This window comes from Pinus tabuliformis, chromosome 5_2 (genome assembly GCF_031772625.1).
Source record: "Pinus tabuliformis cultivar Carrire ecotype Pingquan chromosome 5_2, CPIR1, whole genome shotgun sequence".
In the NCBI taxonomy this organism is placed as follows: domain Eukaryota; kingdom Viridiplantae; phylum Streptophyta; class Pinopsida; order Pinales; family Pinaceae; genus Pinus; species Pinus tabuliformis.
In genome coordinates, this window is record NC_142306.1 from 855597541 (window position 1) to 855622311 (window position 24771).

Consider the following 24771-nt stretch of genomic DNA (forward strand, 5'->3'; position numbering starts at 1 on the left):
GGTACCTTCCAAAGGTCGGGTTGGTGGTCTACACATCGGAGAAAAATTTATTGGCGGAAGTTGGGGTTGAACCCATGACCTACCACATGAAAACTCTATGCCTCAACCATCCACTCTACATAATGTTTCTTACCCACCAAGTTCTTTTCATATATTTGAATTTGAACATTATGGAGTTGGGCAGTTAGGGGAGGGCCAGCCTACAAGCCAACCCTCCCCCCATGTGAACACAATGTCAACAAACCGCAACATTTTATTAAACCTGGCAGCTATTAAAACCATCACTGCGACGATTAGCATGTGAACACGACACCACAAAAGCTTAATGGTTAGCTGACAGTTCCGCTCTAACCATTAATGCAACGATTATCACATGTGACTGCATTCAAAACTCCAATGGTTATGGTTAAGTTAACACTGTGGTTTTCATGATTATCATGGATTATGTTAGCGCAAAACTAGGATTAACAATAATTAAGTGCAGTTAACCCTTAGTTTAACTTGGCAAAGAATTTGGCAGTGCCCCCAAATTCGGTCTAGCCAACAATTTTAGTGGCACTAACTGGAGATCTTCTAGAATTAAAGGAGAAAATGTAGGAAAATATTGACTGAGCTCTAGAGAAGCCAATTTTCGACCAAATTGGGCTCAGAAAGAGGTTTTCTTAGATAATTTGGAAATTTTGAACACATTGGTGTAGGTATCAGGAGCCATAGAGCTTTGTAAACAACATTTTTCCCACATTGAGCTAATACAGAGGCCCAAGCCATGGAAATTGGACCAAGGAGATGTAGCCCAAGAGGGGTGAACTCCTTCATCAAAACACTATGTTAATACGTCTCTTTGATGGTTTTTTGCACTATGAATGTTTGTTGTTCAGTATTTGTTTCTGAAGCTATTTTTCTCATGAATGTCCTTTTTAAAACTTAAGGAAATTTGCCTGATTGTATGCACAAACAACTAAAGAAACTTCAACACAAGCAGAAATAAGAAAGCACATGTTTATAAATCTATAATTTTTATCATCACAACAAAACTAATCATACAAAAATAGATCAGCTAAGTATTTGTTGGTTGAGTGATAATGTGAGTTAGAGAAGGTTGCATGGTGTGAGTATGCTCCAGACTCATTTTTTGAGAAGGATGCATCAGTGTATGTGTTCTAATGGCAACATAATGAGCATATCTATGTTTTGAAGGAGTATTTTGTAGAAAATCCTGCAGATTCACAAGCTAATGCAATTTTCTAAAGCAAGAGACAAGAATCTACTTCTAATCTTTATAGCAGAAGCCCATAAACATCGAGCAAACAATAATCAATAGAGGAAGAGAATCAAAGGCACATAACATAATAAATATCCAGGGAAAGCCATATCTCAAAATCCCACTATTTATTTTGTATTAATCCAGAAAATCAAGATGAAATTACAATGGTTGTTCTCTCTAGAACAATCCCATCACTCAAAAAATTCAAACTCCAATTCATAAGAAAGCATAGCCTCTTCATAAGCTATTCAAGTCTCTATTCCAATGCATAATTTCTATGGAGGATAGCTTGTATTTAAAGGTAAATAAAGCCTCTAAAAATTTTGTAATCCATCAAGGATTAGTCCCTGAATGCATGCACTATCAGTGCAACTCAGAAAAATATAAAACAAATAGTACATTGTCCCTGCACTCTAGTCTCAACTGGGTCTTTCTCAGAACCGACATGCATGATTTTATGATGAATAAATATTCAGTTAACTAGAGTAGCACTGGTGGAGTTCATTAGTGACATCACTGACTATTAACTCACTATTAGTTCTCTCAATCAGTTTGAGAACTAATTTAACTAAACTGACTCATGAAATTGAGTCTTCTATTTTACAACTCACAATTAACTTATACTGGACTCCTACAAAGTAAGGAGAACATATACATGACGACAGAAAGACTTCCAACTCGAATTTCCTAAGTTAAGTAAGTTTAATAAACTTAATTTAATTATTTTAAGTTGCTATGAGAATAGAATTCGAATTTAATTAACAGTTTAATTGAAGGACAAATTAAACTAGAATTTCTTATTTCCATTTCTCAATGTAGAAATTTTCAATAATTTAACACATATTCAACAGAGATTATACTGATCATGTACTATTGCGGAATACATACACAATACATAAGCTCCTCTACATTGATCATCAATATAGTAGCATCAATAACAATAAAACATCAAGAGCATTCACACATTAACACAGTATGTAACCCGGGGAAAGCATCTCACTAAAAACCCCACACTATCTGTATATTAATGATTGAGACCATGTAACATTACAATTTACAATGCTTATCACAAGCAATCTAGTACCAGCTCCACCTGTTACACACAATACAGCTAAGATCTGATCTCCAAATCTATTCCACTGCTTGCCTGCCTCCACTGCTCAATACCTGCTCAAGAATGAATGAGAATGGTCTACCAAACTCGTATTTCACCTCCAAAGAATCACTCACAATGTGTAAGACATGAGAATAAGCTACAAACTGGGCAAATACATGAGCAAACTCATTGGCATACTCAATCCCTTGATTGTGCAAGATCTGATGCACAACTATAGTCACAACTCATAGCAATCTGATTCTCTAACACTTGTCCCTGCTGAACTGAACATGCACTGACATGAAATTGAGTTAACTGATGTATTCTATAGTTGTATTATGAGTTAATAATTAGTTTAACAACTCATCATTAGTCCATTTGCAGTTAGACTAACTACAACTAGTTTAACCAAGTCAAACTGAACACAACTCCATCAACTCCACAATCAACTCCACCAAACTCAACTGATTGAGTTCTAACTGAAGTCATGCATGCAACAACTCAACTGACTCATAAGAAAAGTGTACTTCCTTCTGATAGCTGCATGGGCCACATCTATAGCTCAAACTAAAGTGCTCCAAGAGAATAAGATCAAGTTTATAGTCCAAATATTATTATGAGACAATAATATTTGACTTTTCTATTTTTGACAGCCAGTCTAAAAATAGACTTTGATCACCCACACTGTGGTCACCCACATTGTGATCACTCACACTGTGATCACTCACACTGTGATCACTCACACTGTGGTCACCCACACTGTGATCATCCACACTGCGATCAAAAATAGAACTTGCGCCATAATTTGCCTACGGGCCCACTTAGTGAAGGCGACTCTTTTCACTAAGCTCCATCATCTTGTTGCAATCTCAACACTCCCTCTCGACAAGATATGGATTATCAGCAACCCCTATCCTGCCTCTGTGGTACTCGAATTTTCTCCTGGTGAGAGCCTTCACATGTATGAAAGCAACATGATCCTTCGCTGCACACAATCTCTGATATGATGGTACCTTATGTCAATATGCTTAGATCTATCATGAAATAAAGGATTAGCCGAGAGTTTAATGCAACTCTGGTTATCACAGTAAATCACAGTAGGATCCAAATGAGAATCGAACAAACCAACCAGGATCTTCCTCATCCATATAGCCTTGCATGCAGCCAAACTTGCTGCCATATACTCGGCCTCCGCTGAGCTGAGTGCCACGGATCTCTGCTTCCTGCTGTACCAAGAAACTGTTGTCGATCCAATACTGAAGACCCCTCCTGATGTGCTCTTTCTGTCCATTGGGCTCCCTGCCCAATCTGCATCCGTGAAGCCACATAGCTTCACCTCATCCTCCTGTCTGTACCACAAACCATATCCCGATGTGCCTATCAAGTAGCGCAATACATGCTTGCCCGCCTTCCAGAAGAGCTTGGTAGGCTTAACCATAGCTTGTGAAAGCTGGTTAGCTGCATAGCATATATCAGGGCGTGTATTGACCAAATACATCAGCGACCCCACCAACTGTCGATAAACAGTGGCATCCACTTCTTCTCCCGAGGTGGCATCCTCCTTCCTCCAACCTCCAGGAAGAGGAGTATCAACAGGCTTGCAGCCATGCATGTTGAACTTCTCCAGTATCTCCCGAGCATACGTGCCCTGAGAAACAAACAGTCCACCACTGCGCTACCATATTTCCAATCCTAGGAAATAGTGAAGGAGGCCCAAGTCCTTCATCTCAAACTCTATAGTAAGATCCTTCTTGCATGACAGTATCAACAGCTCATCACCCTTTAGAATCAAATCATCAACATACAGTACAATGATAAGCAACTTACCCTCCACCACAATCTGGTATAGGTTAGGATCCGCCTCGCTCTTGGAGAATCCAAGTCCTGTGAAATAGCTGTCTATCCGTGTGTACCAAGCACGTGGTGCTTGCTTCAACCCATACAGCGCTCTCTTGAGCCTGCACACATGCGACTCGCTGCTGAAGACCTCAAAGCCTTCGGGCTGCTCAATGTACACCTCCTCCTCAATGACTCCATTGAGGAACACAATCTTCACATCCATCTGATGAATGTGCCATCCCATCTGCGCTGAGAGAGCAAGAATCGTCCGTATGGAAGAATACCTTGCGACAGGTGCAAAGTTCTCCTCATAATCGATCCCCTCTATCAGTGAAAAGCCTCGGGAAACAAATCTTGCCTTGTACTTCTCCACACTCCCGTCAGCTGCCTGCTTGACCTTGTAGATCCATCTCGAACCCACCACTGATTTCCCTTCCAGTCTAGGAACAATCTCCCATGCACTGTTTCTGACAATAGAATCATACTCTTCCACCATGGCGTCTACCCATGCGGGATCCTCCACAGCTTCCTCGAAAGAGGATGGCTCAGTCACAACACACTTGCTCATCAAAGTCATGTATCCAGTGTACCGATCAGGTGATTGTCTCTGCCTGCGTTGGGCTGTAGGTGGTCCTACAACTTTCTCTGCATCTTGAGCTAGTCGCTCAGCTTCTGTCAAGCGCTTTCACCCTCTGATGGTTGGTGCTGCATGAGTGGTCTCTTCCACTCCATGAACTTCGTCCTGTGGCTGATCCACATCCTGAAGCTCATCCTTAGGAACTAATAGCTCCTCATCTGCATGCAAGTGTAGCTCCCTCTCAAACGAACACTTCATGGCTTTCTCCTCCTAAAATTTTATATCCCATCGCACAACAGTTTTACCACTGTCTGGCAAATACACACGATAGTTGTGGGGCGTATCAGTGTACCCCACAAATATCCCAACCTCTGCGGTCAGCTCCAACTTCTTCCTGGCATCCTTCGTCACATGCATGTAAACGTTAGCACCAAAAATCCTCAAATGAGAAAGATCATGCTTCTGACCAGAATAAGTCTCCTCAGGTGTACTCATGCCAAGTATCCTATGAGGACAACGGTTCTGCACATAAACTGCTGTATTGCATGCTTCCGCCCACAAGTGAAGGGGTAGGCCCTGATCATGCAACATTGCCCGTGCAGCACCCACAATCGTTCTGTTCTTCCGCTCAGCTACCCATTTTGCTGTGGGTTATGGGGAGCTATGAGCTCTCTACGAATCCCTTCTGCCTTGCAGAAATCCTTGAACTCGTCCGAGATGTATTCACCACCATTATCGCTCCTAAGAGCCTTCACCTTCTTCCCCGACTCCTTCTCAACCAATTCTTTGAATTCACAGAACTTTGAATATGTCTCGCTCTTCTTCTACGTGAAGAAGATCCAGCACTTACGAGAGAAATCATCAACAAAAATCACATAATACCTGTGTTTTGCTGTCGAAGCAACTGAGAAAGGTCCACACACGTCTGTGTGAATTCTCTCAAGGATCGTCGTGGCACGACTATCCTTCTCGTGAAAGGTGGCTTTCACAAACTTCCCCAAAGTACACCCCTTGCACTGATCTGACTGTGCAAGTGTGCCTTTAGGAATCCCTGTAGTGATCTGCTACAATATCTTCAAGGCTCCATGGTGAAGGTGACCCAATCTCCTGTGCCACAACTCGCCATCATCCCGACTCACCAATCCTTTTGCCTTGCCCACCATTGTTGTGCATCCATCTACATGCAACTAATAAAGGTTCCTCACTCGAACCCCTATCTTTCGGGTCTCACCAGTTGTCTTGGTGCGTAGGAAAGCTTTTCCCTCTCTGAAAACAACATCATACCCCTTGTCTTCTAACATCGCCACTGAGATGAGATTCCTCGTCAATCCTGGAACATGCATGACTTCCTTCAATACAAAGGGTTTACCAGACTCCCTCTCAAAGGAAATGGTACCGATACTGGTCGCACTGTATCTACCATCATCGCCCATCTCGATGTGCACTCCAAGATCTTTGTCCTCCAGATCAGAGAACAAATCTCTATCTCCCGTCATGTGAAAAGACGCACCACTGTCCAAGAACCACACTGATCCCATCACACTTGAAACCAAGCATGCGATCAATGAAAAATCAAGCTCAAACTCTGAGGCTAGAGCCTCTCCTGCTAAAGATCCAACAACCTGCTTGTTCTTCTTCTTCTGCGGACAATTAGTGGCATAGTGTCCGTGCTGGTGACAGTGAAAACACTTCACCTTAGACATATCCTGCTTCTTGCCTTTCACACCAGATTGAGAAGCTTTCTTGCTCTTCCCTTTCTTTGCTTTGGCAGCCAAAGCATAATTCTCTTCATCAGCTCCCTTTGACGAAGATTCGTCCCTGGTACTCCGCCTGATCTCCTCCTGCACAAGATCTGACCATAGTCTTTCCCATCCTGGCAATTTCTCCTGACCATTGACAGAGTCTTGATAGGAATGCCAACTCTTCGGAAGACTAAGGAGAGCCAAGCTCGCCAAGTCCTCATCATCGACAGTAACCCCCACACTTCCCAGCTCATCTCGACACTGAGTGAACTTCATGAGATACTTGGGAATATTGTCACCCTTCTCGCATTTGATGTTTCTAAGTTTATATTTGAGCGCCAGCTTCCTCTGATCGCTCTTGCTTTGGAATAATTCTGTTAATGATTTCCACATCAAATATGGAGTAGCCTTTCCATGGAGGCTGGACACAATGTGATCCTTCACGCCCTCCAACAGAATCCTTCGACATTTTGCGGTCTTCTTTTGCCAAACTTCCGCCTCAGCAGCATCAGTAGGCTTTGGGATATTCGTATCTATGAACTCCTTCAGCCCGTTATCATCCAATACTGCCTCCATCCTGTCCTTCCATGCAATATAGTTTGAGCTGCCCTCAAGAGCATACTCCAATCGCAATTCGTTGAAAGACATTGTTGCGTTGTCACTAAGAAAACACTGTTGCAAATTCGAATTCCACCAGCAACCAACTCAACCGCCTCGGATCTAAGATTCGTGAGAACACAATATTTCTCGTACAGAGATTGACTGTATGGGAATTCACCGAATATCTCACCTTCCAAAGGAAGGATGAATCCAGAGGCTACTTGGCCCGATTACAGACTCTGCCTGAAGAAATAGAATGTAAACACTTCCTGAATAGTAGATCTGATGATCAACAACTCTGATACCATGTAGAAATTTTGAATAATTTAACACATATTCAACAGAGATTATCCTGATCATGTACTATTGTGGAATACATACAAAATACATAAGCTCCTCTACGTTGATCATCAATATAACAACATCAATAACAATAAAACATCAAGAGCATTCACACATTAACACAGTATGTAACCAGGGGAAAGCATCTCGCTAAAAACCCCACACTATCTGTATATTAATGATTGATACCATGTAACATCACAAGCAATCCAGTACCAGCTCCACCTGTTACACACAATACAACTAAGATCTGATCTCCAAATCTATTCCACTGCTTGCCTACCTCCACTGCTCAATACCTGCTCAAGAATGAATGAGAATGGTCTACCAAACTCATATTTCACCTCCAAAGAATCACTCACAATGTGTAAGACATGAGCAGAAGCTACAAACTGGGCAAATACATGAGCAAACTCATTGGCATACTCAATCCCTTGATTGTGCAAGATCTGATGCACAACTATAGTCACAACTCATAGCAATCTGATTCTCTAACACCTGTCCCTGTTGAACTGAACATGCACTAACATGCAACTGAGTTAACTGATGTATCCTATAGTTGTATTATGAGTTAATAATTAGTTTAACAACTCATCATTAGTCCATTTGCAGTTAGACTAACTACAACTAGTTTAACCAAGTCAAACTGAACACAACTCCATCAACTCCACAATCAACTCCACCAAACTCAACTGATTGAGTTCTAATTGAAGTCATGCATGCAACAACTCAACTGACTCATAAGAAAAGCGTACTTCCTTCTGACAACTGCATGGGCCACATCTGTAGCTCAAACTGAAGTGCTCCAAGAGAATAAGATCAAGTTTATAGTCCAAATATTATTATGAGACAATAATATTTGACTTTTCTATTTTTGACAGCCAGTCTAAAAATAGACTTTGATCACCCACACTGTGGTCACCCACACTTTGGTCACCCACATTGTGATCACTCACACTGTGATCACTCACACTGTGATCACTCACACTGTGGTCACCCACACTGTGATCATCCACACTGTGATAAAAAATAGAACTTGCACCATAATCTGCTTGCGGGCCCACTTAGTGAAGGTGACTCTTTTCACTAAGCTCCATCATCTTGTTGCAATCTCAAAACTCAACACTCCCTCTCAACAAGAAAGGGATTATCAACTACCCCGATCCTGTCTCTGTGAAACTCGAATTTACATCTTGAAAATGCCTTTTTCAAGATGTCAGCATCTTTCTCCTCTGTGGGAATGTGATCGAACAACATGATCCACCTCAACAAACAATCTCAGAGATGATGATACAGGATATCAATATAATTGGACCGATCATGAAACACTAGATTTTCAGAGAGTTTGATACAACTCTGATTATCATAGTAAATCATTGGCAGATCCATCTACTGACCAAAGAAACCAATCGAGATCTTCCTCATCTAGATGGCCTCACATGTTGCCTGACTTTCAGCCATGTACTATGCCTCTACCAAATTGAGTGCAATTGGTCTATGTTTCTTGTTGTACCATGAAACTGTCGTTGACCCAAAACTAAAGATCCCTCCTGATGTGCTCTTTCTGTCGAACAGACTCCTTGCCCAATCTCCATTGGTGTAGCCCTGAAGCTTCACTCCCTCTATTTGTTTGTACCTTAACCCAAATTGATTAATGCCTCTGAGGTATTTCAATACATGGTTTGCTGCCTTCCAATACATCTTGGTAGGCCTAACCATCACTTGACTAAGTTGGTTAACTGTATAGCACATATCTGATCGTGTGTTCACCAAGTACATGAGTGAAACCAAAAGCTACCTGTAAATAGTAGCTTCCACTAATTCCCCTGAAGTAGAATCCTCCTTCCTCCAATTACTAGCTAGAGGAGTTTCCATGGGTTTACTTCTCTCCATGCAGAATCTCCTGAGTATCTCATTGGCATACTTGCTTTGAGATAGAAATAACTCCTCATCTCCCTGCCATACCTCCAAGCCAAGAAAGTAATGCATGAGCCCCATGTCCTTCATCTCAAACTCTCTTGCAAGGTCCTCCTTGTAAGATTTGATGAGATTCTCATCACTTTTCAGTATAAGATCATCTACATAAATTACAATGATCAACAACTTACCTTCCACCACTATTTAATACAGGTTCACATCCGCTTCACTCTTCGTGAAGCCCAACCGAGTGAAGTAGCTATCTATCCTTGTGTACCAAGCATGAGGTGTTTTCTTCAGCCCATACAACACTTTCTTGAGTCGTCACACATGCGACTCATGGTCCAAGGTCTTAAAAACTTCAGGCTACTCTGTGTACACACCTCTTCCTCAATCATGCCATTGAAGAAGGTAGTCTTCACATCCATCTGATGGATCTTCCAACCCATATGTACCGATAGTTCCAAAATAGATCTGATTGATGAGTACCTAGAAACAGAAGAAAATTTATCATCATAGTCAATCCCCTCTACCTGTGAAAAGCTACGGGCCATAAATCTGGCCTTATGTTTCTCCACACTACCATCTGCAGCTTGCTTTACCTTGTAAAGCCAACGGGGGCTCACAATTGACTTGTCCTCTAGTCTCAGGACCACATCCCAAACATTGTTTCAAACTATGGAGTCATACTCCTCCACCATCGCATCAACCCAAATTGGTTGTTGCACTACTTCCTGAGAGGAAGATGGCTCTGTCACAACACATGCACCCATAAGTGCCATGTATCCAATGTACCTCTCTAGTGACCTCCACTATTTGCGTTGAGAAGAGGGTGCTTCCACATTCTCCCGTGCATCATCCAACAATCTGTCAGCCTCTCTAGTGTGCTTTCTTCCCTCTCTAGAAGACTTTGTCGAAGTGGATGTCTCCACTCTCTCAACCTCTACATGTGGCTACTCCACATCAATTTGAGGCCCCTCAACCTTAAGAGCTAAAATATCCTCATCATCATGTAGCTCAAGCTCCCTCTCAAGGGATACTCGCATGGCCTTCTCCTCATCGAACCTGATATCCCTGTGAACCACTATCATTTGACTAGTTGGCATGTACACTCGATAGTTGTGGGGTGTATCATTGTACCCCACAAAGATCCCCAACTCTTTTGTTGGCTCAAAATTCTTCCATGCATCTTTGGTCACATGGCAATAAACTGATGTGATGAGCCTCATCATTGGGAAATTATATGGGCCCTAATTCACCTCCTAGCTTAGCCAAACCAACTATTCTCACAACTTATTGCATACTTTTGATTATATTTTGTTTATGAGATGAGTTAGAGTTGGATATTTTTCTTTGTGGTCTAATGTGCATTTAATGCATGATTAAAGGATAAAAGTAAGGAATTTTGGAAAATACCTTGGTCAAAAATCGAATGGGACAAGGGAGAGGAATTATAGGAGGAAAATCCTCCTCATTTACTACCCCTCCATTTGAATATTCCTCCATCAGCTCGGAGTGCAAATAGCCAAATCATGAGGACTAGAAGGAAGTCGAGAAAGTGAAGACAAAGCACCAGTTTATCTTGAGTTTTGGAGTCGAGTCTCCTTAATTTTAAGGAAGTCATTGGAGACTTCAGATTTATAAGTAGACAGGCCTAGGACCTCAGTAAGATCAGATTTTTTATTGTAAAACTCTACTCTATTTTCGAGCTGCAAGACTTGTGACAATTCTTGATGCAATCCATTGTTTTGATAATGAGAATGAGTTTTGTTTTGAGTGAGCACTGAGTTAACTTAAAGGACTAAACCTCTTGGGTTAGGGACCAACCCTAGCAGCGAAGGCTCCTCTTTATTGTACATGTATGCTAGCTAGCATAGATTCATAGTTTAATTGTTCATTTGCTTAAGTAGCTATATTTCCATTACAGCAGTGTAGATTAGATTAGTTGTATGTTAGTTTGCTTCCATTTGTGCCTTGTTTCAGTTAGAAAGTTAGCAAGGAGAAAAAGGATCACCATAAGGTTGTCAGCAGGTGTCTCAGCCTCACTTCCTCCTTCTGGGATCATGACTTGAGGAAGAGACCCTTCAGTAACCCCAAAAACACAAATTTCTAGTTCTTGCATGAGCTTTGGAGTTTGTTGTCTTGATTCAGTATTTGGTTCATTTCATTGTCATATTTTTCCATTACTCTATTTTTGCAATAAGATCTCACTCATGCTTTCATTTCCTCCAGCACTTTCTTCATGCATAATATAGGCAATTGATTCATGCTTTTCTAGTTTATGAAGATGTATCTTGTTGCATAGTTCTTGGAAGACACACATGTTTTAAGCACAACAAGTACTTCAGGAGGAGACCCAAACTTCATCACCAGTAGCCACCTTCCACCTCATCCACCTTAGCCATCTCTTGTTCCACCATCACCCTCACTAGTTTTTTTGTCATTTTTCATTGAAATTCCCCTAGATACATTGAGCGAATCTAGCCATCTCTTCTCTTGGATATTGACTCCTGAGTGTTCCTGGACCTTCTAACACCCCATCCCATTCATCACACACCTTTTCCAAGCTTCCAAAAACCTCCAACACCTCACAATTAACTCTCGATTGTATCCTGTAGGTTTCCTGTAATTCCTACAGAATCATCTTGTAGGTTTCTAGTACATCCTGTAGGTTTTCCTGAAATGGCCTGTTTTGAGGCCGAATTGATGGGGAACCTTTAGGAGGTCACAAAAATCCTCCTAGGACCCTTCCACACCATCCAACCACTCCATAAGCCTTTTATCCATCCTCAATCACCTTCCATCCACCTGTCACATCCACAAGAACAATTAATTTGCATGCTTGATTTTGCCAAAAAACCAAAAAAAGTGAAAACAGATTTAGTTTAAGTTTTCTTGCTTACACATTAGTATGGTTTGATGCTCTTTACTTCTGTAGCTTAGATAGATGCATTAGGTTAGTGTTGATTTAACAATTCTACTTAGCATAGTTGTTTAAATGGTTAATTAAGATATGGTGTGATTTAGCATTACATGTTGTTGTCTTCATTACTGCAATAGAGTAGCTCCCTTAGAGTAGATTTTCTTTTCTTCCATCAAAGAATCAAGCTTCTTTTGACTCTATAGAAGTCTAGCTTGGAACCCCTGGGGTTTCTCATTGGATGAATGGTGACAACAGGCAAGACCTTCACTTTTACTTGTGCATATAACACTGTCACCTCCAAGTTTGTATAAACCTTGGGTTGATAAGTAAAGATGGTATCCCAAGAGTTGCAGCATCCTTGCTGCAATACTGGAACTCATCACAATGACCCAAAAATCCTGAAGTGAACAACATCTGGCCTCTTACCGGAATAAGCCTCCTCTGGTGTCTTCATCTCAAGTATCTGATGTGGGTTACGGTTCTAAACATAAACCGTTGTGTTGCATGCCTTATCACACAAGTGTAGTGGTAGGCCCTGATCATGCAACATTAGCCTTGCTTCCCTTACTATGCTCCTATTCTTACTCTCGGAAACCCCATTCTGTTGATGGTTATGGGGTGCCGTCAAGTCTCGTTTAACCCCTTATGTTGCACAGAAGTTCTTAAACTCATTGGAGACATACTCACCATTGTTATCACTCCATAGAGATTTAACCTTCTTTCCAGACTCTTTCTCTACCAATTCTTTTAAATCAAAAGAATTTGTGAAAGTTTGATCCTTTTTCTACATAAAAAATACCTAGCATTTACAAGAATAGACATCAAAATATATAACATAATACCTTTGTTTGGCCATGGATGTTGTCGAGAATGGTCCATACACATTTGAATGTACTCTCTCTAGAATAGACTATGCTTGACTGTCTCTGTCTCCAAAGGAACACTTGGTGTCTTTTCCCAAAGTAAAACTCTTGCATGTATCTACTTGTTCAAGCGTACCTTTGGGAAGACTGGTAGAGATTTTCTGCAATATCTTCAAAGCCCCATAATGCAAGTGGCCCAATTTCCTGTGCCACAACTCGCTGACATCTTGGCTCAATATCTTTTCCACTTTTGAACTCAAAGCAGCACAATCCTCTACCTCTATCTTATAGAGATTCTAAACTTGAATCCCTGTCTTCTTTACTTGACCTGTGGCTATGTGTCGAAGGAATGCCTTTCCTTTCGAAAATATCACATCATAGCGTCTTGTTACAGATCCATTTGGGAACATCAACCCTGACTTATAGATTAGTACTATTAGGGCCCATCAAACCCTAATTCGATTGTTACATGCCCTAATGAAGTCAACCATTAGAATGCCTCCTTCCCAAGAGATTCCATGATTGAAATCATCCAAAAACTGCCTCTAAGAAAATCAACACAGGCAAGTTCTTTATTAGGGTGCATTGAAGTGTAGTCTAGTACACTGCTAGGGTGCATTGCAGCGCACTTGAGCCCTCTTTGGCAAGCGTTGGGTGAATTTGAGCGAAATATGCATTGGGGTTTGGAATATTCTTATCCATAGGATACTTCTAGAATTTTCCCAAGGTTATCCACTCTTTTGGGCTCGAAATTTGATGAGAGAGGAAGTTAAGGAAAATTAATCCCTTTATCCCTTCCTCCATGGAACTAAATCCTAAGTTTGGGAGGGCATTCATTGTCACCATTTATGACATAACTTCCTTCATTCACCTATAAAAAGACCACTCATCTAAGTGATCAGGGGCTGAAAATCATTGAATTATAGGGAGATGTTGTTAGTATGAGACTTGAGTTGGTTTCAAGTATTGTAATGATGTAAAAATGTCTTGCGTTTTATGAGGAGAGGATGGGATTGAACTGGAGGAGTGGCAATGAACCAAGCAAATTAGGTTGTAACTCTTCCTTTTACTAATAAAGTGTTCAAAGGCTTTTCCATATGTTTGTATTGCTTATTGATGCTTTCATATGTGTATTATGCACTTGATTCCATTTTATGTTTAATCAATAGATCATTATCATATGCTTTGATCAGTTTTTGTCTTTTGTCTGTGTGCAGGTACTTTTGAAGCAGATTAAGTACAGAAAGGAGTGAAAGAATTGGTCAAGGGAGATAAGGAGTAAGCAAAAGATTTAGGTAGGCTTATTTACTTTCTTATTTAATCTATTGGTTATAGAAAAAGTAGAGAATGATTTGCACTATTATTCTAGACTTAGCTACTAGTCTAGGGGTTTAGGCATTTATCCATAGACACTAAAACTTCCCAAAACAAATTGGCGCTCTGCTGGGGACCAATTATCCATCTTAGTAGCTTATTAGCCTCTTAAGACATTTTTACATACTTTTCTTGTGGTCGTTGATTGAATTTTAGTCTTATTTCATTGAAAATTGAGTCAAAACTATGTCAAATTGCCTTCAAAAATGGCTTACTGTCACTAGTGCAGCCTAGTGAAGGACACAGTGCGCTACAATCACTTCCTACATAGATTCAGTGCATTGGAATGCATTGTCTCTCACTGCAGCCTGCACTGATCCCTTGAGGGTCAGTTTCCCATCTAGGAGCTGAAGTTTTTGCCAATTTTCTCCTGTTTGAATGATTTGCTGAATGTCAATGATGTCTTATCTCTGAAAATAGTTTTTCATCTCCTTAGCTAGCCCTACTTAGACTAGGATTGATAAATTTTTCTTATGTATTTACTTTGTCATTTTCAATATATAGTCAAAAGTTAGATTTTTGGTCGATTGATATTTGTCAAAATAAAGTATCGTAAAATCATCTTTTCCTTAGAAAATTGAATTGTCGTAAAGTCTTCATTCATGAAAGATTGATTGATTGATGTGTGCATATGATTAGTCTTTTCGTCAAAAGTTTTGTAATTCCTCATTTCTTTGAAAATGAAAGTGTCGTAAAGTCTTCCTTTCCTTGAAAAGAAATTGTCACAAAATCATCATTTTTATGAAAAGAGTTTATTGATCGATTACGCATTTAGTTTTCCTTTTTGTTCGTTCACATTAAGGGAAATCGAAAAGAAATACATGCATGTTGCATTGAAAAAGTTTGTGTGTGCTAAGAGGAATAGTGTAGGGAATTTGCATTTAGATTGTGCTCTTTGATCTTTGATCAAAAGGAATTTGATTGCTTTATCCCTAAGTAGCTAGGATTTTCATTGTTAAATTGAATGGAAAAAATGCTTATCATGAAAGTTGAATTTCTAGGAATTTTAGAATACATCACGTGGTGAACTTGAAAGGAAAATTCCTAAGCGAGATCAACTTAAAATAAACATCAATTTACCTAATGGAGCATTGTCATTAACAAGAACATTTAGTGGTTCTAGGCTAGAGACATGTTCCTACATCATAAAACAAAGCAACTATCACTAACTTGTCTGCAATACATCCTGAGTGTGATACCTCATTCCATGTACGTGAGTATATCGTAGCTCATCCATGTGCCTTCGAGTATATAGGGCGGTGTTACAGTACGTAAAGTATATGGGAATTCTCTCACTGTGCAGTTTTGCATTAGACAGTGCTTATACGGACTGGGCATCCACATACCTTCGGGTATATATGGGAGGACAACTCTAGGTTGCTATCCATCCTTAAGTAACCGAGTTGGCCGCCTTGTAAATTGTGATACACCGAACATAGCATTCGGGGATATTTCCTACCCATACTTCTTGGTTCGCCAGGTGGTATTCTGCAGTTCACAATTGCTTAGTAAACTTTTTGCCTAGTATACCCATTTTTTGATAATAAAATTAATTAGCAATCATGGAGGAACATCAACCCATACCTCATCATTCGCGTAGAACAGCGAGAAAACTGCCTTTGCCTCTCGAAGAAACACCAATTCAGGCAAAGAGGTCTCACTTAACTGAGTCTAGTACATCAAGAACTCCTAGTTCTTCATCTGAGTTACCTGAATCATCTATTTCGGTAAGTATAGAGAGTCCAGTTACTCCAACCATTTCTGGTACATCTGTTCTTGAAGAAGAAGTTTCACAATTACCTAAGGACATTAGCACTGATCCTAGTGAAACAGTAACCAAAGTTTTTCAACAACAAGTTGATCCTCAACTTGAAATTGTTCAACAAGAAAGTACTTTTGAACTTGAATCAGTTCAACCAGAAGTTAATCCAGAATCTATCCCAGTTCAAACAGAAGTTACATCTGAACCTGAAGTTGTTCAGGAACCTCTTTCTGAAACTGTTGTTCATTTACCCGAACATCTAGACTTTGAATTTGAACATTCAGAAGTTGTTACTTTACCAGAAGACGATCAACCAGTTACCCCTCAGACATCAGTAACTATTGAAAATTCAACTTCATCAACACCAGAAATATTTTACGGACTTGACAGTGAAGTTCTTCCACCAGGTTTAATTGCTATAGAGGAGGAATTGGAAGAAGATTCCACACCTGGAACCCCGTTTCACTTTGGAACTGGGCTTTATATTTACCCTAATACTCCTGATTTTTTCGCTTCATTTGATCCTACTTCTTTTCAAGTACCCATCGATTCTTTAGGACAACTTTTGGGTCAGTTAATTATGGCTGAACAACCGTCAACATCCCAGACTGTATCATCTCATGTATCTGCAGCGGAATAATTTGTTGTAACCTCTTCGACATTTTCTACCACACCTGAGTTGTAGCTGTATGGTGAATCGTCCATCTCGGTTGGTTACCAATCATTGTCTGGAACCCACTCAGGGGTTGTTTCTACACCATGGTCATTACCCATGTCCACAATTGGAATTTTACCTATTTCTTCTCTAATGGGAACTCAAGAGTTTGATCTTGCATATCAGTATTATGATGGGCAATCTGGTCAACAAAGACCTATGTATCCATTAAATACTGGATTTCCACCATATGGAGAGAAATATGCTTATTCACCATATCCTCCTTATTCCAGGGGACTACCATATGGAAATGTCCCATAGTATTTAGGTCAATATGGAATTAGAGTTTGTCAATGGCAACCAACAATGCCATTTCAACCAAGGCTTGTGTATCCAACACAGCCAATGCAAACTATGTCAGCTATTCCCACTACACCTGTTGTTACTATTGTACCACAGTCACAAGTTCAAATTGTTGTATCTCAATTGGTACAAATTGATCCTTCTACCTTGCAATCACAAGTTTCAAGTCAAGAAGTTCAAGTTCCTCAAGTTGTTGTACAACAACCTCAGGTTAGTATACCCTTATCTGGACTGACCCAGGCTTACACTGGTATAGTTTATTCACAACTTGGCCAACCTTTCATTGTTGGACAATAACAACCATTAAATCAACAACAATTGTACCAAAAACAACAATAGTTGATTCAACAACAATGGCAACCTCAATTTCAACAACCCCAATTCCAACAATTCCAACCCCAGTTTGGACTTGTTCCATAGGCTCAACCTCGTTTTGGTCAATCTCAAGCTTACCAAGGTCCTGGTCAACAAGGCTTTGCAGGTTATGGACAACCACACATTCATATTGGTTATCAACAACCACCTTATACTGGTTTTGTTCAACAACCATACCAAGGTTACCAAATGCAGATGCCCTATGTCGGTATGCAAAGACCTGTTGCTCAAGAAATTCCATCATATCCCGGGTATGCTCAACCTAACTTGAATCGACAGTTTCCATTTGTAGCAACTTTAGAATTACCAAATTTAAATCGGCTCACTAATGACCCAATCTTATATGCACCTGGTGGCTGGTAATTCCGCATAAGTTACCATCTGGCATTCCAAAATTTAATGGAAATCTTGGAGAAGACCCATCAAATAATGTTATGACCTTTCATTTGTGGTGTTCATCAAACCCCTTAAATGATGATTCAGTCAGACTTTGTCTTTTCCAAAGAACACTTACTGGTCCAGTTTCTAAATGGTACATTGAATTACGAAGAGCTTCTTTCGATAATTTCACCACTACATTTTTGACCCACTTCCAGTTGCCTATCAGATACGAGACTGGAGCGAAACTCCTAACAAACTTTAAACAAACTACTACTACCCATATATTAGATCATATTCATGAGTGGTAGCGTCGTCGTCGAAAGGTTAAGACATATGTTCCTGATCAGCTTTTAGCTTAGTGGTTCATAAAATCCTTGTTGCCATCAATCACCGAGGATGTGGCAAAAGGTAGAGTTGTCACAGAAGAGCAAGTTATTGCTTGTGCCCAATACTTGGATTTGATTTACACATCTGGCACGCTTTATGATAAAATTCCCAATGCACCTCGACCATCTTTCACTGTTCCCTATCCTCCACAATCGAGTAAGGACTCTCATGCTGGCGACAGTGTGATCGGTTCTTCAAACACACAAACAGTAGGAAGACCATCTGGTCAAACTCTTGTTGTTTCCAATCAAACTACCAATGCATCAGAAAATACTCTTGCCTCTAAGATTAATGCCGTGTCATCTGACAAAGGCAAGAATCCAAAGCAACCAGGGAGCAAGAAAAAGGGGAAAAACAAAAAGAAACAAGAAAATTCCCCTCCAGAGAAATCATTTGATTCCTCTAATTCGGCAAGGAAACCTTGTTATCCAAGTCTATTATGTAATGATGAGCATTTTGCAAGAGATTGTCCACATCGCTTTGAGGTCTTTAAACTTCTAAAGATTTCAAACACATTGGCAGTGTTGACTGATCCGTTTCCAACCCCGGAGACACATTTGGTTGCAACAGACCATGCTTCCACATCCCAAGTACTAATATTATCCATCACAAAGCCACAAAATGAGATTTTGGTATCAATAAGAAACAAATATTATGGAAATCCATCGTCATCATCGAATAATTAGGCCACCAATCAACCTAATCCTTCGACTTCGACTTCATCTAAAATTGTTCCACCTATTGCACCTGAATTAACAATAAAACCACCAAAGGGAGTTGTGCACAAATCGACATTCAACCCTCAAGCTCGAGGAGCTCAAAATTATAACATAGTGGAAGATCTTACTCAATCACCTTCCGCTATGTCAACACTCAAGGTGTTGCAAAACTGTCCCTCCCAAAAGCAGGCTTTACTGTTAGCAATAGGCGGAATAGATCCTACAAATTCAAATCTTGTGGTTTTTAACCATATGAGATATCACCACAGTTACTAGTGCAATTATATTTCCTAATCCAAGTAAAAGCTCTCAATAAGAATGTTCGACGAACTATTATTGATGACGGGGCATCTACTTGTATTATGTCCATGAACAGTTGGAAAACACTTGGTTCACCACCATTGTCACAATCACCAACCACATTGAAAGCTTTTGATGGAAGAACATATACTCCATGTGGGATTTTGAGTAACCTACAAATCGAACTTGGGGGCAAAACGGTTACTGTTGAAGTTGAGGCAGTTGACGGACCCCTCAATTACAACATTTTACTAGGAAGGCCTTGGGTATACGCTAGGGCTGTTGTGGTTTCCATGTACTTTTGTACTATAACGTTCCCTTTTAAGGGTGGAATCACAGTCATTGATTAGCTAGCCCTCTTTTCCGATAGTTCACAGGCTATGGGAAGCATTCCCTTGGTACGCAAACCCCCGTTGTCACTTCAAAGTGTTGGAGTAGGTCTCTTTAAAGATCCTTCCCTAATGGGTACTTTTACCCTCCCGTCACCATCTAATTTGGCGGAAGTGGCAAGAGTAGATACTTGCAACATGATTTCCTCCACCTCATCTGATTTTAGGATCACCAACCAAGTTGAAGTTGATATTAATATTGAGGTGATTTCGTTAAGCCCCATTGAATCATCATGGAAATCAATCTTTTGGGCTTGTGCAGCAAACCCAAATCTGCACTCAACAATTGTATGGGTAGATAGGTTGTTATAATATGGTACCTCTTCAGATCCTTTTCAAGTATACATTCTACAGATGAAGGAATCATCCAATCAATGATGATAGGAGAGGAACCATGGGAATATTATCATCATCATTCGCATCTTCCAGATGACATCGAAGATTATGCAAATGAGCTAAACCACCCATCAATTGTTGATTTCCTGTCGAATTCTATTAGGGTAGATACTGTAGCTTCTAAGCGTAATTTGTCAAACATAGAAGAAACAATTTCTATAAACATTTCGACCAAACCTAACATTGTAGAGAACATTCATGTCAGCGAATCTTGTTCTCCATTTGAACTTGATAATTACTGTGCTTTTTTTCATGAATTTAGAGATATTTTTGCATGATCTTATGAGGAGATGCTAGGAATTGACTCAAGCATTGTTGAACATGAAATAAAAATGTATCCCGATGTCAAACCAGTACGACAACGGCTTCGACCTGTTCATCCAAAGAAAGTCGTTTCCATTAAAGCAGAGGTTGAAAAAATTTTGCATGTTGGCTTCATTTTCCCTATACCTCTTACCGATTGGGTATCTAACATTGTTCCATTTATGAAAAAACAAGGGACAATTCGAGTGTGCGTCGATTATAGGGATGTAAATCAAGCATGTCCAAAAGACAATTATCCTACACCCTTTATCGACCAGATTATTGATGAATGTGCCGGATGTGAAATCTTCTCATTCATGGATGGATTTTCTAGCTACAATCAAATCAATATCCACCCACAGGACCAATCTAAAACAGCTTTTATTTGTCCGTGGGGCACATTCGCCTATTGAAAGCTACCTTTTGGTTTGAAGAATGTAGGGGCTACATTTCAAAGGGCAATGAATTATGCCTTTCATGACATCAACCACATTGTTCAACCTTATCTTGATGATTTTCCAACTCATTCACAAAAGCAGACTAATCACCCGCAACATTTGAGAGAAATATTTTTACGGTACCGAAACTACAAGATACAACTCAATCCGCACAAGTGTGTGTTTCGTGTTGGCTCTGGTCGATTGCTTGGATTCATGGTCTCAAAAGATGGAATTTGACTCGATCCAACTAAGGTTCAGGCAATCCTTGACTTGCCTCCACCTTTAAACTTATTACAGTTACAGAGACTTCAAGGGAAGGAAAACTTTCTAAGGAGGTTCATTCCAAACTATGTTGAATTGGCTAAAGGTTTTACTCATCTATTGAAGAAAGGGATACCTTTCCATTGGGATCAGGTTGCACAAGCTTCCTTTGATGCTCTTAAGGATTCCCTGATTAGAGCATCATTAATGTATGCCCTAATCATGGATTAGACTATTACCTATATCTCGCCACTACAGATAAAACCATTGGCATGGTTTTAGTCCAGGAAGAAAGTGGAATTGAAGATCTTATTTACTACTTGAGTCATAATCTCAATGATATAGAAAGTAAGTATTCATATGTTGAAAAGCTATCTTTGGCAGCCATTCAAGCTATGTAGAGATTTTGTCATTACATCCTCCTCCGTAAATCTACTATTGTTTCAGATTGCAACCCTATGACATACATTTTGTCACATCAATTTATAGGGGGGAAATATTAAAAATGGATAGTTATTTTGCAGCATTTTGATTTGGAATTCATCAAATCTAAATCAAATAAATCTCTTGTTTTTGCCAAATTACTTTGCGACATTCCCCCATTCTCCAATGATTCAACATCAGAAGCATCAATCTGGATGAGTCTCTGTTTCTTATCTTGTCAAGTGATCCATGGTATGGAGATACACTGGTCTATCTCCAGACCCAATCTTTCCAGCCTAATACCTCTCGCTCTGAACAACGACGTACCCAATACCAAGCCAAATATTATCCGATCATTGGTGATATGCTTTATCATCGTGGTGTCAATACGATTTAACATAGGTGCCTCACTCATGAGGAAGCCGAGAGAGCTTTGAATGAATTTCATTCAAGTGCTTGTGGTGGACACTTATCTGGATATGCTACCGTGCAGAGAATTCTCCATGTTGGTTACTTCTGGCCAAACATATTCAAAGATTGCATTATTGATGTTAGAAGTTGTCACGCGTGTCTGATATATGGCCATAAAACCAGATTACCACCTGCACCATTGCATCCAGTCGTTGTTTTTGGCCCATTTTCCAAATGGGGCATTGACTTTATGACATGTAACCCCACCTCGTCCGGGGGGCATGGGCATATTATAGTCACCATTGACTATTTCACCAAATGGGCCGAGGCGATGCTAACATTGAACAACAATGGCAAAATGACTACTTTATTTTTCTTCAACTATGTGGTTGCCAGGTTTGGTGTACCACAAGCCATAGTTACAGATCATGGATCACATTTTTGCAATCACATGATGGTTGAGTTGACTGCCAAGTTAGTATTGTCACATGATAGTTCTACTCCATACTACCCGCAAGCTAATGGACAAGTTGAGGCCATCAACAAAGTCCTTAAGCACATGTTGCAGAGAATGATTGGAGTTCATAAAAGAAATTAGAATTTAAACCTATACTCGGCTCTGTGGGCATATCGAACCTCAGTGAGAAATGTGACCAGATTCATACCCTTTCAATTGGTGTATGGTTTGGAAGCAATCTTACTGATTCAATGTGAAATCTCGTCTCTGAAACTCGAAATTGACCTGTTACCCATCACTTCTGAAGAAGAAGCACGTTTCTTGGAGTTAATCAATTTGGATGAAACCCGTCGTGATGCCACATTGCCTAACGAAGCACGTAAGAAACATATTAAGGCACAATATGATAGAAATGTCAGGCCTCGTGTCTTCTCAGAAGGTGGCCTCGTCTTGCTTTATGATCAGGAGTCTGATAAACTTGGAGCAGGAAAATTTGAATCGCTATGGATGGGCCCTTATATTGTTAAGCGTGTTTTGATGAAAGGTGTCTACAAGTTAGTGGACTATGATGGGATTCCATTGTTGCAGCCTCGAAACGGGTTGTACTGTAAACATTACTATGCTTAGTTAAGTGTAGTAAATCTCACTATATATATGTTTTGATTGCATGTGTGCGTGTGTTTCTTTTAGAGTTTTTATTTGGTTAAGTAATCCACTTTGCATTTGTTTCAGATGTCGAACTTTTCGGAAACATTTGTTGGTTACACTGATGGGGCTAGTCATAGTATGCAGAATCTATCCTCTGCAGCTTGGGCCACTTTCACTCCAAGTGATGAGTTAGTGAGTTTTAGAGGGATTTGTATTGGTTGATCGACAAATAATATCGTTGAGTATAGCGCATTGATTGAACTACTCTCTAATGCCATTTCACTTCGCATTTGTCGAATCATTGTTAGGCTGGACTCATAACTCATTGTACTACAACTAACATTTATACCATCCGAAACCTAGCAATTCATCACATGTTCCTTAGAGTTCGTATTTTGGAAAGGTATTTTGAGTTTATTCAATATCAGCGTATTTCCATAAATATAAACACATTAACTAATTCTCTAGTGAATTATGTGTTAAATAGAAATTTGCGACATATGTAAAGTAAATATTTTCAATTCACAACATCAATTGAATAAATTGCATCACATAACCATAATAAAACTCTGAAATTAAAATAGATACTTGTTTTAAAAGTTTTTATAAATAGTTTGTGTCCAAGAAAAAAGTTGGTCATCTGACCCAAAAACTCAAAATGTATGCAGAAAACATCTAAGTAGACTAGTGGTGCTCATGATAATAGGTCACAGCCTATGCTATCATGCGTAAAAGTCTCATCCAATGACTCGGAACACCAATGGTGTGGCATTGCAGTCGCATAGGAAACTCCTCGATCCGGACATCCGGAATGCCTAGGGTCAAACCCTCTATGTGGTCCTGTAGTTCAGCCAGTGTCTCGACTAAATCTAAGTCTCGAAGAACTGCTCTCCCAACAGGTCTCTGTGTTGGCCCACCTGCCTCTCATTGGTGCCCCACAGGTCGAACAGGTCCAACATCTGCATACATAAAAAATGATTTTGTTTAGTCTTGGAAATAATCAAAGACACAAAATAATGTAGAAACTTTAAAATTAAAAAACTCTTTGGTCAAACAATTTACCTATAGCACCCGACTGTGCTCCAACTAGTAACATCAATTCGGGATCTCGGCGGAAATCCATCCCTGAATATGGATACTCTGCGATGGCCATATCCTGTCGATCAAGCGACTCAAATAAAGCAAAGGTAAATGTAATCAATGACCAACTAGCATGTCTAGCCATAAGATCTACCCATCTTTGCATCTGTGGATCCCTAGGTCCAGATACACCCAGTGAAACAAGTTGTGGTTGCATAAATGGAATTCTCTCCAAGGTGAAAGAAATTAGGATCGACCCATAGCCAAAGTTCTTTGTCTTTCCGCTTTTCACCTTGGTCAGTTTTTCTTTCAAGGATGAAAGCATTTCCTCGCACTAGTTGAACACTTTTGGCTCTAAACACTCTAATGCATACTGCATGTATGATCTGTTTGCCAAATATAGTGTCGTGCTGCCAGCCAATTTGGCAATGGTAAAGAGGATTGTCCTCATTGGTAAATCAATAACATCCCTGATGTTAATCTT